General features: G+C 37.0%; 1 protein-coding gene across 3 annotated transcripts in view; it reads left to right on the forward strand.

The window, feature by feature from the left end:
* SYT1 (synaptotagmin 1) overlaps positions 1–14,615 on the forward strand; it is a 348,639-nt gene that overhangs the window by 121,188 nt on the left and 212,836 nt on the right. For all 3 annotated transcript variants that reach the window (XM_032688530.1, XM_032688528.1, XM_032688529.1), the window contains one exon: positions 7,194–7,255. The gene's annotated coding sequence lies outside the window, so the exon portion shown is untranslated. The remainder of the gene's footprint in view (positions 1–7,193; positions 7,256–14,615) is intronic.

The raw sequence follows: 14,615 nt of genomic DNA on the forward strand, positions 1-14,615 counted from the left end.
TTGACTCAGAAAATAATGGTAGCTCTATATCTTATTGTCTAGAAAAGCCTGAAAACATTTGGAATTAAATTTGATGAAATGCCATGTCAGGAGTGGTGGTTGTTTCAGCTGAAGTTTTGAAAACTTTCGCTTAAAAAAATGAAGTTTCACTCTGATGTATAAAGTTTTTAGAGCTTTTTATTACTAATAAATGTTAGTAGTAGTCTCATGTGTTCGTATTTGCAAATGGAAAAATATAAGCTTCATGTAAAGTTTGAAAATTCTGTTGTTTTCAAAAAGAATGGCTAAAAACCCAGCAATCACAAAACAAGGATGGCAAGCTTGAATGGTGAAGAGCAGTTCCACAGTTAGTACATGGCAGATGTAGCAAAGTGGTTGAAGTGTCCCTACATAGTGTGAACACATCCAACTTATCTACTTGAATGGTCTGTCATATGCAAAGATTTCCTAGGAGTCAGTACCACATTTGGTATACATCTGTATTTCTGGTACATCTGCCAGCCCATTTATACAACAGGACTACGGTAGTTTCACTGTGAAATGAGTGTAAATGGAGGAAGAAACACATATTTTCTTGGATAGATACTAGAGGGGGGGGATGCTCTTGCTGCCCCAAATTATCATAAGCCTTTGACATTTCTATATATTGCCAAGAGTTGTCATAAGAACATAAGATTCTTATGACACCTCAGGATGATTCAGATACCCATTTGTGACTGGCCATATCATCACCATTAATAGGTTTGCTTTCTTGAAAAGAGAATCTTTTAGTGCCTACTGATTCATATGATCGTTTATTGATCATGAAGTTGTGATGCTGACCTAAGTGTGGTTGATGGAAATATCAGAGTGGATGGCTCTTTTAGCATCAAGCCAAACGTGAGGATGAAGCAGAAGCTGGAAAAGGCTATTACTGGGCAACAGGAGATTTGAATCCACCAGGATCAAAAAGAACCAAAAAGGGCAGCAAAATAAGCAAGATATGTTCTGGGCAGTGCTTGTAGGAGAAACAGAATCTGTAAATGTGAGAAACATCATGCAACTGCGAGAGAGAAGGGACATTTGAAGAGCAGGTAGCACTTACTGAGGGTTAGTAGATGCCCTTGCCTGTGTATGAGTTGTGTGTAACAGAAACACAGTATATCAGATGTAGAACTAGTCAGACTCCTATGGAAAAAGGACCATAGAGCCTTCATGGAGTTGAGACCCTTCATGCTAAGAACTGAAATTTTGAGGAAGCTATAGGTGAGCAGCATCTTTGAACATTCAGTAGAAGGTAACTCAATACAAGTGAAAACAGGCCAAAAAAGCAGCTTCATTGCTAGTGTTGTAAAAAGTATCCCAGAGACAAATTCTGCAATGAACAGAGTTCTTTGCTAGGCAGAGAAATCCCTAGAGCTGAAAACTGTGTTCAGCTTTGAAATACATGGGTCACAGGGTAGGAATAGCCAAGACACAGACTGAATGGGCAGAGATCATGGCTAGGCTTCGCGAACGAAGATTTGGGAAGGCACTATCCACATTTGCTGCAGGCACGCTGGTAATGGGCAGAGAAGGCAGGGCCTAATTACTAGTTTTGTCTCTAGTGGCCACAGTGGTTCTCTATGTGTATTCTGCTAAACTGTAGTCTGAAATGTATAAATATTGCATGTCAAGACCTAAAAAAAGCTTGCCATCTAGTTAATATCTGTAAACTTAAATAGCTATCCAAATGGCAGCTCCCCTATATAGATGCTCAGTCTTTACATACTGTGCTGAATAAATGCTCAATCTATATGAATGAGGGTGGGAGAATTTCTCCTCTTCCACCAGGTACAGGTATGGTACAACCACTATCTTCCTTTTCATCTGTTGCTCCATACTTCTTCCTTGTCTTAGAAAATGGCTCCCTGTCTTGGTTTATCTCTTTCATGTCCTGTTCCAATAGTTGTTTCCTTTCTATTAGCAAAAGCATCCGTCCATATTTACCCATCTTCACAAACTTACTCCCTGTCCTGGTTTTTCCTTCCAATTTTGAGTGGACATTGAATCTAACAAGTTCTTATAGCCAGAAGTTTGCCATCTCTCTTCTCTGGGCACTGACACCTAATGGCAGACACACATCTGAGAGTTTTATTATTTTTTTAAAGCTGTAGTTTGTTTTAAAACCAGCTGGACTGTTGCAAGCCAAAATGTGAAAACTGGTGGGTCTATTTTTGTGTGACATTTACTGTGTTAATCATGTCCCGCATAAAGTCTGAGAGGCTTTCCACAAAAGAGGTCCATAGAAGTGCTTGGCTTTCCTACCTCTATTTACTCCTTTATCAGATCGTTCATGAAATTGGCAATAAAAATGTCAATAAGTATTTCTCTTTTTTTCTGGTTTGCTTACTTGCTAGAGAAGTTTTTATTCTGGGTTTTGATTCACAAAGTATCAAAGACTACTGAGCCTCCTTTCATTCATTGTTCTGCAACTCAATTGTTTATGCACAGTCACCTCTACCATGGGATGTATACCTTTTTATCAAATAATATGTCTATTGTTTTTACTGTTTTCTACTATTCTCTATCATTTCATACAGGCAAGGAGGCAGGCAGGCTGATGGTGTGAGAGGAAGAGTGCTGTCATCAAATATACAGTAACTTAGAGTAGTGCTATTTTGTGAGGTGTTTCTGGTATGTGAAGATGTATTTACAATTAGTTTCTGTTTTTGTTATATTACAAACCTGAATTCAGTGAGTAATGACCTCAATAGTGCCTGTTTTAATGTAATCCCTGCTTGCTGACTGCTGTTCCAAGAATAAAAATTTAAGCCAAAAGATTTAATGAAATCCTTTGGGATTAGTGCTCACTGGGCTGGGGAAATTGCATATCAACCTTTTCTCTGTACTCTAACCATACGGCTTTGTATTTGAATAGGAGGGTGTCCAATAGAGAGAACTCTGAATTCATCAATAATTTACATTTTTTTTAGTTACAAACCTGGTATTTGGGATTCTGTTGCCATAGCAATCCATCTGGGCCTGAATGGATAGTGTTTTAAGTGATGGTTGTATAGAGATTCACAGTGTGTGCTTTAAATCCCTTCTAAACTAATCCTCAGATCTCTTCTGTGACTTATTTGAGGTTTCAACAAAATCAATGTTACTCACAGTAAAAGTTGATGCTGAGCAAATTAAGCCCATAAAATATTGGAATATACATATGATTAAGGACTGTAAAGTTCATAATGTGTAACAATTTCTATTTCATTATGTGAAACGATTAATAAATGCCCACAACCCCATTTTTTTTCAAAATACATTTAATTTGTTGCACATAATGCAACTAGAAATTATTCAGACTCTGTACTGGTTATTAGCTAATTTAAACTTCGTAATCAAATGCTAGCCTCATTTTCCCAGTTGTCAGTTCTATGTTTTACAGGATGTCAGTCTGTTCATAATGCTGTATATCTTCCACTTTCGATTAATCTGGTTTTTTCTCTTATAAATAGTTCTAAAGCAGAGAATAAAATTTGAAATTCCCATTTTCACTTCTAATATTGCTGGGCTTGGATTTTTAGACTGTGCTGCTAAATTCAGTATGCTAAACACCAGCTGCTTTTTGTTTGAGGTTTAGTTTATATTTTCTTGTTTTGCCACCCTAAATTTCAAAACGGTTTATTCAAAACCTCCCAGATATACCAAATAAGTGGATGTCCTTAGGTTTGATAGATGGTCAATAAACTGAGCAAACCTAGGCTAAATTTCAGCTCTGTCAAAGCCAAAACCCTCCTCATTTCCATCATATTCCTTCATAACAAAAATGTTGTCCGGTTGTGCTCTGGAACTGTCACTAAGCCATAATGATGATGTATTATCAGCTTTTTATTACTCCGGAATATAGAGATTCAGTTTGCAAAATTATTCCTCAATGTTTGAAAGGAGAGAAGAGTACTCAAATAACAGCCATATGCTCTACTAATGAGTGTTTAGCCCATAATCCTAAATACATAAAAAGTGTTTCTTTATGGAGTTTGTAAATGTTCACATAGTTCTTCATGGATTTAAAAATAGTAATGAAATAAAGAAACTGCAGATGGCCCAAGATAGCTTGAAAAATCTTTAAATTACCCTGCAACTTCCCTTTCATTTTTTGTATCGCAGTTCACAATGAATAGTGAAGCATCTAATAAAAGGAGCTTATTTTCGCCATGATTTTGTGATGCTAAAAATGTTCTTTGTCACCTGTAATAAATGTAAATCCACTCTCTTTCTCTATGAGTTAAACAAGAGTTTCCTGAGAAAAACTGCAAAAAATCCTTTCCTTGCAGTGGAGTAGGGTTTCATTTTGTGAGCAGATATGCATTTATAGTCTTAAATTCAGTGTTGCTGACTGAACTGCTTTTATTTTAGAGGTCCAGTTCTGCCCCGGTTTATTGGGACTGTTTCTGTAATTGGTTACCATAAAGGTAGCTGGGAATAGAGAGTTTAGAATTAACAAAAATAGACTTTTTTTGTTTACTTTTGCATATCTGTATGCTAACTGAAGTAAAAATTAGTAAATGAGTGCTTACTCTAAAATTAAACACCTTAAAGTATCTTCTGTAGATACCATTTGTTAAATATAGATTATGCTTTAAAAGGATATTACAAGATGTATTCACATATATCAAAATGTGTTTTTGTTGATATTTCCAATGGTTTCATTAGGAAACATCTTCCCTTGCAAATATTGTGAAATGAAAACGGAGCTTTGCAAGACACTACTGATATGACAGATGCTATTTCTAGCTCTGGAAATATAATTGTCACTGCAGGGATCTCCTGCCCTGAAGACTCACAAGAATCCATAACCAAGGGTGAATGAATTAATCTTTCAAAACATCTAATCAAAAATAGCATATGTTTAATAGTAAGCAATAGAAACACATTTGAATTTCTCTGGTGATTTTTTTTAATCTTTCTCTAAAAATGCAAGTCTTTCCAGTTTATTTCTCTCCATATATTTCAACTCTGCAAATTCTTGCAAGGAGTGATGCTATTTAGACTCCTTGATAAACATTGATTTTTATTGATGGGGTTTTGTTTATTTATTCCAGATCTACATTACATTTTTCGTATCCTTTGGAACTCAGACTGTCAGCTTCAAAGGAGCATGTGGGCTGTCTCTTTTTGTACCTAATGAAACTCCACACTTATGGTTTTGCTTGAATTTGCTTTTCTAGCAATAACTTGTATGTTTATTCAGTTATTTACAATTAATGCTGAAGTAAACATTTATCCTTCATTTCCATTTTCTGTCTTTGCAGCAGAAGGAAATAGCAAATCTTCTGAAAGGCTCAATAATAATATGGCACAGCTTGACACAGACAGCTTAGAGAAACAGGGGAAGATTAAGACAGTGTACCACAGAGGAGGTGTTACTCTGGGTGTTAATTTCTCTAAGGCACTTGCAGCTATCTCTGCTCAAATGCAAGTTGTACACAGGGACCTGAACTAAAACCCTGGCTCTGAACCCCAGGAGAAGGTGGGGATTAGAGTTTTTTTACTGAACCTACTTTCTGAGTGTGTCTGAATTCCAGAGCCCTCAGTGTGGGAAGACTTGACTTGACAACAAGAGGAAAAGTTTTGATTGATTCCATTCAAGAGATATTTGAGTACAGTAGTTCAGATTAGGTCTATCTTGGCCTGTACCATGACATTTTATACAGCTAATATGGAACACCAAGCTAGGTAAGGCCTGCTAAGGCTATTGACAGATTAATTACAAACTGTGGGAATGAAATTAGCTATGTTTTACACCAGCATGGGAGTTATTCTAAACCCTTTGGAATAAGATTTCAAATTGTTGTCCAGCTAACCTTACGTCATTCAAGTGCTCAGCTCCTCGCTGATGTCTAGGATGTAACAAAATGGGCTGTTAGAAGAGCTAATCCCTTGGGCTTAAAGAAGTTTAAAACTTAATACATAATATTGTATCCTTCCAACTCACAGATTATATAGCCTTCAGTTCCAAACAGTTTATAGTTGTTACTTAAAAGGTTTTTTCAGAAAGCTAACATTCAGATGAAGGATTTCTGGGATGTCATAAATATTGGCAGAACTATGCAGAAAGCAATATTTTATTTTTTTTTCTTGCTAAAAAAGAAGGTAAAATTAGGTTTTTTAATCAGTTATGGTCTGAATTCTTTATTATTTGAGTCATGAAACATGGTAGCCTGGCTAGAGTGAGATGGTGGATGGAATCATGATTTGCCTTTTTTAAAGACAAAAGTAAGGGCTGGTGTGCTATAGTTTGACAGTTTTAGATAACAGCAGTTTCATTTTCCTCTGACAAAGTTGATGTGTAATTAAAGATGTGTTTGTCTACCTTGGTAACTATGTATTTGACTTCCTTGTTTAACTACACCAAAATTGGTCATCTCACTAAATGCCTTCACAGCTTGATCCTGCTTGCTCTTTCACATCAGTGATGCCTTTATTGCAGCCCTTATTGCCGATCAGTCCCAGTTTTCTCCCTTCTCTCACGCAGCCTTTAATGCTGTTAAAAGTAAGAATCTGCAAAGCCAGTGTGCTGTGTTCCTTCAAATCCTGCCTTAAAACTACCTCTATTGTGATACAGGTAAACTGCCCAAGAAAGCCTGAAGCAGCTGGTGTTCTGTGTTCAGTGCTTATTATGCTAGTTGCCTGCGTGAAGCAGTGGGAGTGAGACACCCCTCTGCAGCATGTCCCACTCTTCTCCAAAAGCCATGGGGGAGGCTATGGCTGTCATTGGACATACATGTTCTTTCTTCCTTAACTCCTCAGTGTAATGGGGTAATCCAGCCAAGATCTAATACAGCATGAGAATTTAATTTTGACCAGAGGATTGCCAGCCTCAGAGATGTGAAAGCCTGTCACCTTCCCGGAACTGGGGAGAGCTGCAGCTGCCCAGATGAAATTCAGCACCTGCAGTTGAATTTGGTCTGAGGTTTCAAGAGAGATTTGTTCCCTTAACCTGTGGATTTCCCTTCCATGCTGCTGTTGTAGTACCTTAGGCTGGAAACTGTCCTTTAAGGAAAAGAAGCAATGTGAATTTTCTCTGCTGGATACTTTCACAAAAGCCCAGGGCTTTAAATCTTGGAGTAAGCCAAACTTAAATATGAAAATGGCAAACTTCTATGGCACAAATGAAACTAGGTAATTAATTTTATAGAGATGATAAATACATGTATTTGTTTTTCTTACAGAAGCTTGGAGCCCTGAATAAACAAAGAGAAGAGAGTTAAGCACACATTCTCTACTGTGAACAGTAAGTGACCAAGTTACATACTACAAAGCTAAACACTACTTGCACTTCCTTTTTTAAAATTTTTCATTGTTTCTTATTGCAGTTCTTTTAACAAGTATAAGAAATTAGTGCAGTGACCATTTCTTCATTTTATCCAGTGTAGTTTCATTTCACAGGAGTAGACTTTTATTACTCCTGTAATCATTTTAAGTAAGAGGCCCAGATAATCCACAGGATATGTCATCTCTGCCCATACTGAGATTATTGCCTTTTTCTTCTCAGTAAAAGTGCATTGTAATAGAAATTGTGATAGATAGTACGAAGCTAAAAATAGCATTACACTAATATTTGCTCACACTTGAAATTTTGGAGAAGAATGGATGTATCCCTGTAGTCTGATCCTGTTGGATCGGTGCAGGAGCAAGAGAGTTTTATGGGTTTGTGTAATCACATAATCACTGACTAATTGTTCTGAACTGCCCTGGTCATAGCTGTGCTGCTCTTTTCACAGTACAGCCAATCTCAATGCACTGGCATTTGACAACTACAGCTTTTTAAAACATCAAGAAATTAAGACTACCTACTGAGACAAGAAAATGAACTATGTTTGTGTTGTGGATGATATTATTAGCATTGTCCTAGAAAAAAATCTTAGGCTGCTGGTGAAGTACCAGTCATGACAAAGTAGAGAGGAGACACTGCTTTCATCGCCAATCCAAAGTAATATGCCCTGGAAAATGTAGCTGGTTATACGGATGTATGTATGGGTGGGTATTAAAAGGTATCTTTTGAGAACCAAAGCAGATGGATATGTGTTAAGGCGTTCAGGCATTTCTATTAATGGTTCCAACAAAACAGTTCCTCTGTGCTAGGTGCCAGTAGAACCTGACTTTTTTGTGGTAGAATATTGTGGATGGTAAGTAACATGCAGAGAATATGTGTTCATTAGCACTATTCTACTTACAGAATATACATTTGACAGCATATCATGCAATACAGTTTAAGGAATTTTATTGTCATATACAAAACCTCTATTCATTTAGCCAAACTGGCATATGGAACAGAGTAGTTTTAGATAGAAATAAATCTTGACTAATTTTTGACAAGTAGTAAAAATAACACTCTTTGTTGGAAAAGAATGCGTGTAAACCTCAATAGCAAAAAAATGCCCATTACCTCTCTGGGCAACCAAGTTTGATGATGGGTTTTAGCATGAAAGGAAATGTGTTACATTTCACTGAAGCCAAGGACAACATAATACTTATTTGAAAATCTGTATGGTTATTTGTACAGTCTACTAAACTGTGCTAGCAGTAGGCATCTTCTGGGTATATGGCAAATAATACCTATGTTCCAGAGAATCATTAGGAAAAAAAACGGTTTTAAAAAAATTCTCAAAACTCCTGCTTATCTATCCCTTTTTAATTTTCCATTGCTTTTTCTATCAGTCATACTTCCCTTTCATTTTCTCTTCTTTCCCCTGTGATTCCCATTGTTTATGTTCCCTACATGCTATCACACCTTTTGCCACCCTTTATCTTTCCATTTTTTTGCCACATAGTCTGTCTTCTCAAATTTCATATTTTTGGCTCACATCTCCCACACAGGGTTATCTCCTCTTCCTGTTGGCAGAGCTGCATTGCAGAGTGTTTCTGATCTTGGGCAGATTTTGAGTTTGCTATTTGTAGGACCAAATAGATTCTCTGCAGACTAAGAGTGTTATTGGTATTATCGGGTCATAATGCACAGAATAATGCCATATACCTATATCTGAGAAATTCGCAAAGGGTTGCAACACAGTGTAATATGGGTCAGCTCTTGCAATTTTTATTTGACATGTGGAAAGATATGGTAGAACTTTGGGAGTTGTTACTTAACACATGAGATACCTTCAACCTAATCAATTATGCTTTGCTCCCCCTGGATCTTAAGTTTTGGCAGCGTGTTACATGCATAAAAATTAGCAGCTCCAAGCAATGTGTATAATTCAACTGATATATGTACAGACCTGCTTGTGAAAAGTAAATTTCACTACTGCAGACACTTGAAAATCTTCTTCCCTCTTGTATTCCTGTGTCAAGTGGCCAGAACTCAAAGGCAGCTGTTTCAGAATAGCATGGATTTATTTGTGTATAGTGAGAAAAAATTAATCAAATATTATTGGTGCTCCTTCACATACAAATTCTTTCTCTCCCACTGGCAGAATAGGTTGACAGAACCTTTTCATTGAATCTATCAGTTAATTTTATCAGTCATGGTATTATAATTATAAACTACAAATAATCTAACAATGAATATATAATTTAAAAAATGAAACTCTACAGTAGTTATTTAATATTTGTAATGTGTAATTTATTTAACACTCTCTTTGGAATATACATGGGAAATTAGAATAATAAAACAGAAACAAAATTACACTTACCTCTCACCCATCATCAGTGAGGAGCAATTTTACCAGCTTGATCAGGCTATATATTCAGCCATGTATGGAAATTCATGTATGCTACCTTTGAGTCTTCTTACCACACTCTTGAGAACTGTATGTTATTCGTACACTAAGCAACCAGTCACTCTTCTGGCACTGATATTGATAAATTGGCATTGTGGATTTGTTTTAAAACACCTTTTTTCCCCCTCAACCTGAATTAAAATCTAAAATTTAAAATATCCAGTGATGTGAGGGGAAAAAAAATATGGATTCCCTATATAGGGAAAAAATAAAATATTGTTTTTATTTTTAAAAAAATAAAAGTCATAATTTATACTATGATTTGTGGATTTTATTTGTTCTCAACTTTGTTTTAAATGCAAGGTCCCTTGTCATTTGTCTTTGATATTGCAAAAGATTGTAATTATCCTTTGTGGAGCAGGGAAAAAACATTGCAACATGTGTTCCAAAAAAGGTGTCCATTGTCCTCAGGTAGTCAGCAGCAACCACTCATCTGCCACAAACTTTATCAAATAATTGATATCTTTGGTGGCTGGTTATTAACAGGTTTTTAATTATTCTTGTTTAATAAAGGCAAGTTCAGGTAATGTGACATAAATTAGGAGACTGCACAAGCAAAGTGCTAATACAGGAGAAGCATGGCCCAAAACCACGCTCTACTGTGAGCAGATGAGAGGAGACTTGGCCTGCTGAAAGTTACTGTATGGGCAGTTTGACTCCCATTTTGTGTAGAATAACTACATTTATATTAGACTTATCATTAGCTCCTGAGCATGCAGTATTACATTGTTTGCTCTAATATCTGTTTCAAAAGCTGCCATGTTTTATATTTTGCCATTTACCATATTATATCTATGGGTATGTAATGTACCAGAGATAAAGTCACTAAATGAAGGATTTGCTGATTTTGGAAGTGTCAATTTTGTTTTTTCTACAAAAACTTTGTAAAAGTTGAATTTATGAGCATTCAAAAAGAAATGAGCCTGTTGTTCCCCAGTGTTCTATACTAATACAATAACCTTCCCTTACATTATGATTTCAGTCTTTCCTGCAGTATAGTAATCTAGATGCAGCATGGAAGTGCCCTCCTTCCTTGTTTTTGCCATTCCCTCCCAGGTTTTGTAACTGAAAATTAAAATTCATGTCAATATACTGCAGGCTTGGATAAAATTGTTCATTGGAGTGTTCCCACTAATTTAATTATTTAATGAGATTTCCCTCAAATTAGTTTCAATTTTATTTTTTTTTCTCCCAGAGTAGAAGTATGAACTTCTGGTAAATTATATAGTACCATGTCCATAATGTAAAGGTTCACAGAATATACTGAGTTGAAATGGACTCACAAGGATCATCAAGTCCAACCCAGTCCTGCACAGGACCATCTCCAAGAGTCACACCAGACACCTAAGAGTATTGTTCAAATGCTTCTTGAACTCTGTCAGGCTTGGTACTGTGACCACTACCCTGGGGAGCCTGTTCCAATATGCAACCATGCTCTGGGTGAAGAACCTTTTTCTAGCATCCAACCTAAACCTTCCCTGACACAACTTCAGGCCATTCCCAAGGGCCCTCTCACTGGTCATGAGAATGAAGAGATCCGTGTCTGCTCCCCCACCTTCCTCTCGCAAGGAAGTTGTAGCCTGCAATGAGGACTCCCCTCAGTCTCCTTCAGGCTAAACAGACCAAATGACTTCAGCCACTCCTCATATGGCTTCCTCTCAAGGTCCTTCCCCATCTTTGTTGCCCTCCTTTGGACACTCTCTAAAAGCTTAATATCTTTCTTATATTGTGGTGCCCAAAACTGCACAAAATAGTCAAGGTGAGACAACACCAGTGCAGAGCAGAGCGGGACAGTCTCCTCTTTCAACTGGCTGGTGATGCTTTGCCTGATGCCCCCAGGACACAATTGACCCTCCTGGCTACCAGGGCACTGCTGAGTCACATTCAACTTGCCATCAACCAGGACCCCCAGGTCCCTTTCCGTGACACTGCTTTCCAGCATCTCATTCCATAGTCATACACATAACTAGGGTTGTTCCATCCCAGGTGCAGAATCCAGCACTGTCCCTTGTTGAACTTCATAGGGTTGGTGATTGCTCAGTCCTCTAATTTACTGAGGTCCCTCTGCAGGGCCTCCCTGCCTTCAAGGGAGTCAACAGCTCCTCCCAGTTTTGTGTCATCTGCAAACTTGCTTAGTATCCCTTCTAGTCCTGTGTCCAAGTCACTTATGAAGATGTTGAAGAGCACAGGGCCTAGGATGGAGCCCTGTGGAACCCCACTAGTGACAGATACATCACCAGTCTGATGTTACCCCATTCACTATTACCCTCTGTGCTTGACCCATGAGGCACTGTGTGATGTGTTTATCCAGCTATGTGCTGGACATTTTGACCAGAAGGATCCTGTGAGAGACAGTATCTAAAGCTATACTGAAATCCAAAAGATTACATCAGTTGGCTTCCCTTGATCAATTTAGGTGGGTTACCTTATCATAAAAGAAAATTGGGTTTGATAAGCAGGACTTTCCTCTCATGAAACTGTGCTGGCTGTGACGGATGACAGCGTTGTCTTACTGGTGTTTTTCAATACTTCCCAGAATAATCTTGTCCATAATTTTACCAGGTGCTGAAGTGAGACTGACAGGCCTGTAGTTTCCAGAGTCCTCTTCTTACCCTTATTGAAAATCAAGGTTGTTTATACTGGCTCTGTTTTGGTTATCATGTTAAGATTATTGAGAGGAGTATATTCTCTGTGGCTCATATGCTTACAAAATTCTGTACCTCAAAACTTCATTTTGTTGGGTTTTTTTAATCGTTCCTGTATTACAGACACAGCTTTGTGGCTTTTAATGTGAGATCTCTGACGTGGATTTAGATTCTGTACTGCTTTGAGGTATGCTGGTTATGCAACCTGATTTTGCAAAGTAGCTCAGTGGTTGTAGTTACCCGGGGCTTCAGTTTAGTTGTCATCTATCATTTTAGCACTGTGATTGATTACTCTCTACTATTTAATTTATCTGCAGCAGCTTCTAAGCTTTTTATTCAGTTGGTAAACACATGCTTTTCTAGACACATTTTCAAATGAGGTACTTCCAGGTACTCCAGAAGTCATTTTTTTCTCAGCTAGGACTTTAACCATTTGAGCCATTTAATGGTTTCCATAAATGATTGGGTAATATTTTGTCTATTACTTGGAAATTTTGAACTGGAAGTATGTGTTATATTTTTCATTTTTCAATGTTATTATATAAATTTATTCTTAAATACAAGTGTATTTACCAACTTCTTCTTTCCCTACCAAAAAAACAGTGAAAGAAATGAGCACCTTTCTTAAGTGTAGGAGCCAAATGCATAGGCTGCTGCAGAAGCTTTTAACCACCTTTGCACATGAGGTTTTAAAAGCAAAATATTTATTAGTGTTATTTGCTTGCAAGAATTTCATAAGCCAGCTTCAGTCAGTATGGTTAATGTGCTTATTCTTTTGTGTCGTACTGTGTTCCTGTACTGTCATTTGCTATATTGAAACATAACATTGAATATCAACTTGGCGTATTTTACATCAGACTCTTTCAAAGTAACATTGTTTCCATGGAAAAAGGGTTGATTTTTTGGCATTAAGTATTACTGTGTGTACACATTACAGCAGTTTTATGCCGTTACTGGGGCAACTCTCAAGAAGCTACTATAATGGATGAACTACTTCTATGATCCACATATCAAGGAACTTTTAATGTCACATTTTCTTTGCTACTGCAGTTTTTATTATGGCTCTGCATATTTTTGAATGGGTATGTTGATAATTTGTTTTGTTGGGGGTTTTTTACTTTTACTTACTGTCTTTAATATTTGTGATTAAAATCTCTCAGTAAGAAGAATTATAGTATCATCATAATGCAGCTTTGCTGATGTTGATATCTACTGTTGTACTCCTGTGTCTAAATACAATCAAACAAAATTAGTAGACATCTGCAGTGTTGCAGGCTTTTGGGGAGTAAATTGGTGTTCTTTTTTTTGTAATTCTTAATCTTTTTGCACAATCTGCTTTTGAAGACTACCAGGTTCGCTTCGGGATATGTATCTTAGTAATCCCTGGTAGGTCACTTCCAGCGCACATTTACGTACAGAATTGGAGACAGCCTGTTCTATCACTGTTCTTGTAGTGACTTATGCATTGATTAGGAACTAAGAGGATAGACTTTCTTGTCAACTCCACTGTTTGTGCTTCAGTGATGATTTTTTGTTTCCTTCTTTCAAAGTTTCATACTGTAAATCTTATTTCCAAGACATACAGCCATCGTAAACATCACATTTTGACAGCTTTCCTTATGTGAATGAAACTCATTGAAGAGAGTTTATTCAAAAATGAGAAAAGATGCATCTCAGACCTGTTTACAATTATAAGTTACAACTATATTGACATTTACCTCTGAAAATGCAAAGTAACAGGAAATTTAGTAATTTTCCCATGTGTACAAAAAGGGTTTGTGAAGCCACTATCAAAGGTAGCTCATAAAAATATGTTTTCTGATGTTAATCTTCTGTGTTTATATTAATATCTGAAGTACGTGAAAACAGGGACTGTGGAATTTTTCTTGCAGTAAACAATTTTGAAAATACAAAATTCCAAATTAAGTTGATTTGTAAAAGCATGATTTCTTGCATATTTGGGCAGGGAGCATATACATTGGAACAGCTAGAAAGTAGGAGTAATTAGGAGTGCTCTGGAATATATCAAGTAGCCGCAGTGTGCTGTTGCTTTACCTTCAGTTTATACTGCAAGCCAAAGAGGCAGAGATGTGGTTTTGCTGTGAGAGGAGCCTCTGAACAAGTGCTCTTAGAACAATATTGATTGACATATTTCATACTTGTGATTCTTGTACCTATGTTAATTAATGGAACAACAATGCTTTGAGCCGAAGGCATAAGTTTTCGA

This window comes from Chiroxiphia lanceolata, chromosome 5, assembly GCF_009829145.1.
Source record: "Chiroxiphia lanceolata isolate bChiLan1 chromosome 5, bChiLan1.pri, whole genome shotgun sequence".
Taxonomy (NCBI): Eukaryota; Metazoa; Chordata; class Aves; order Passeriformes; family Pipridae; genus Chiroxiphia; species Chiroxiphia lanceolata.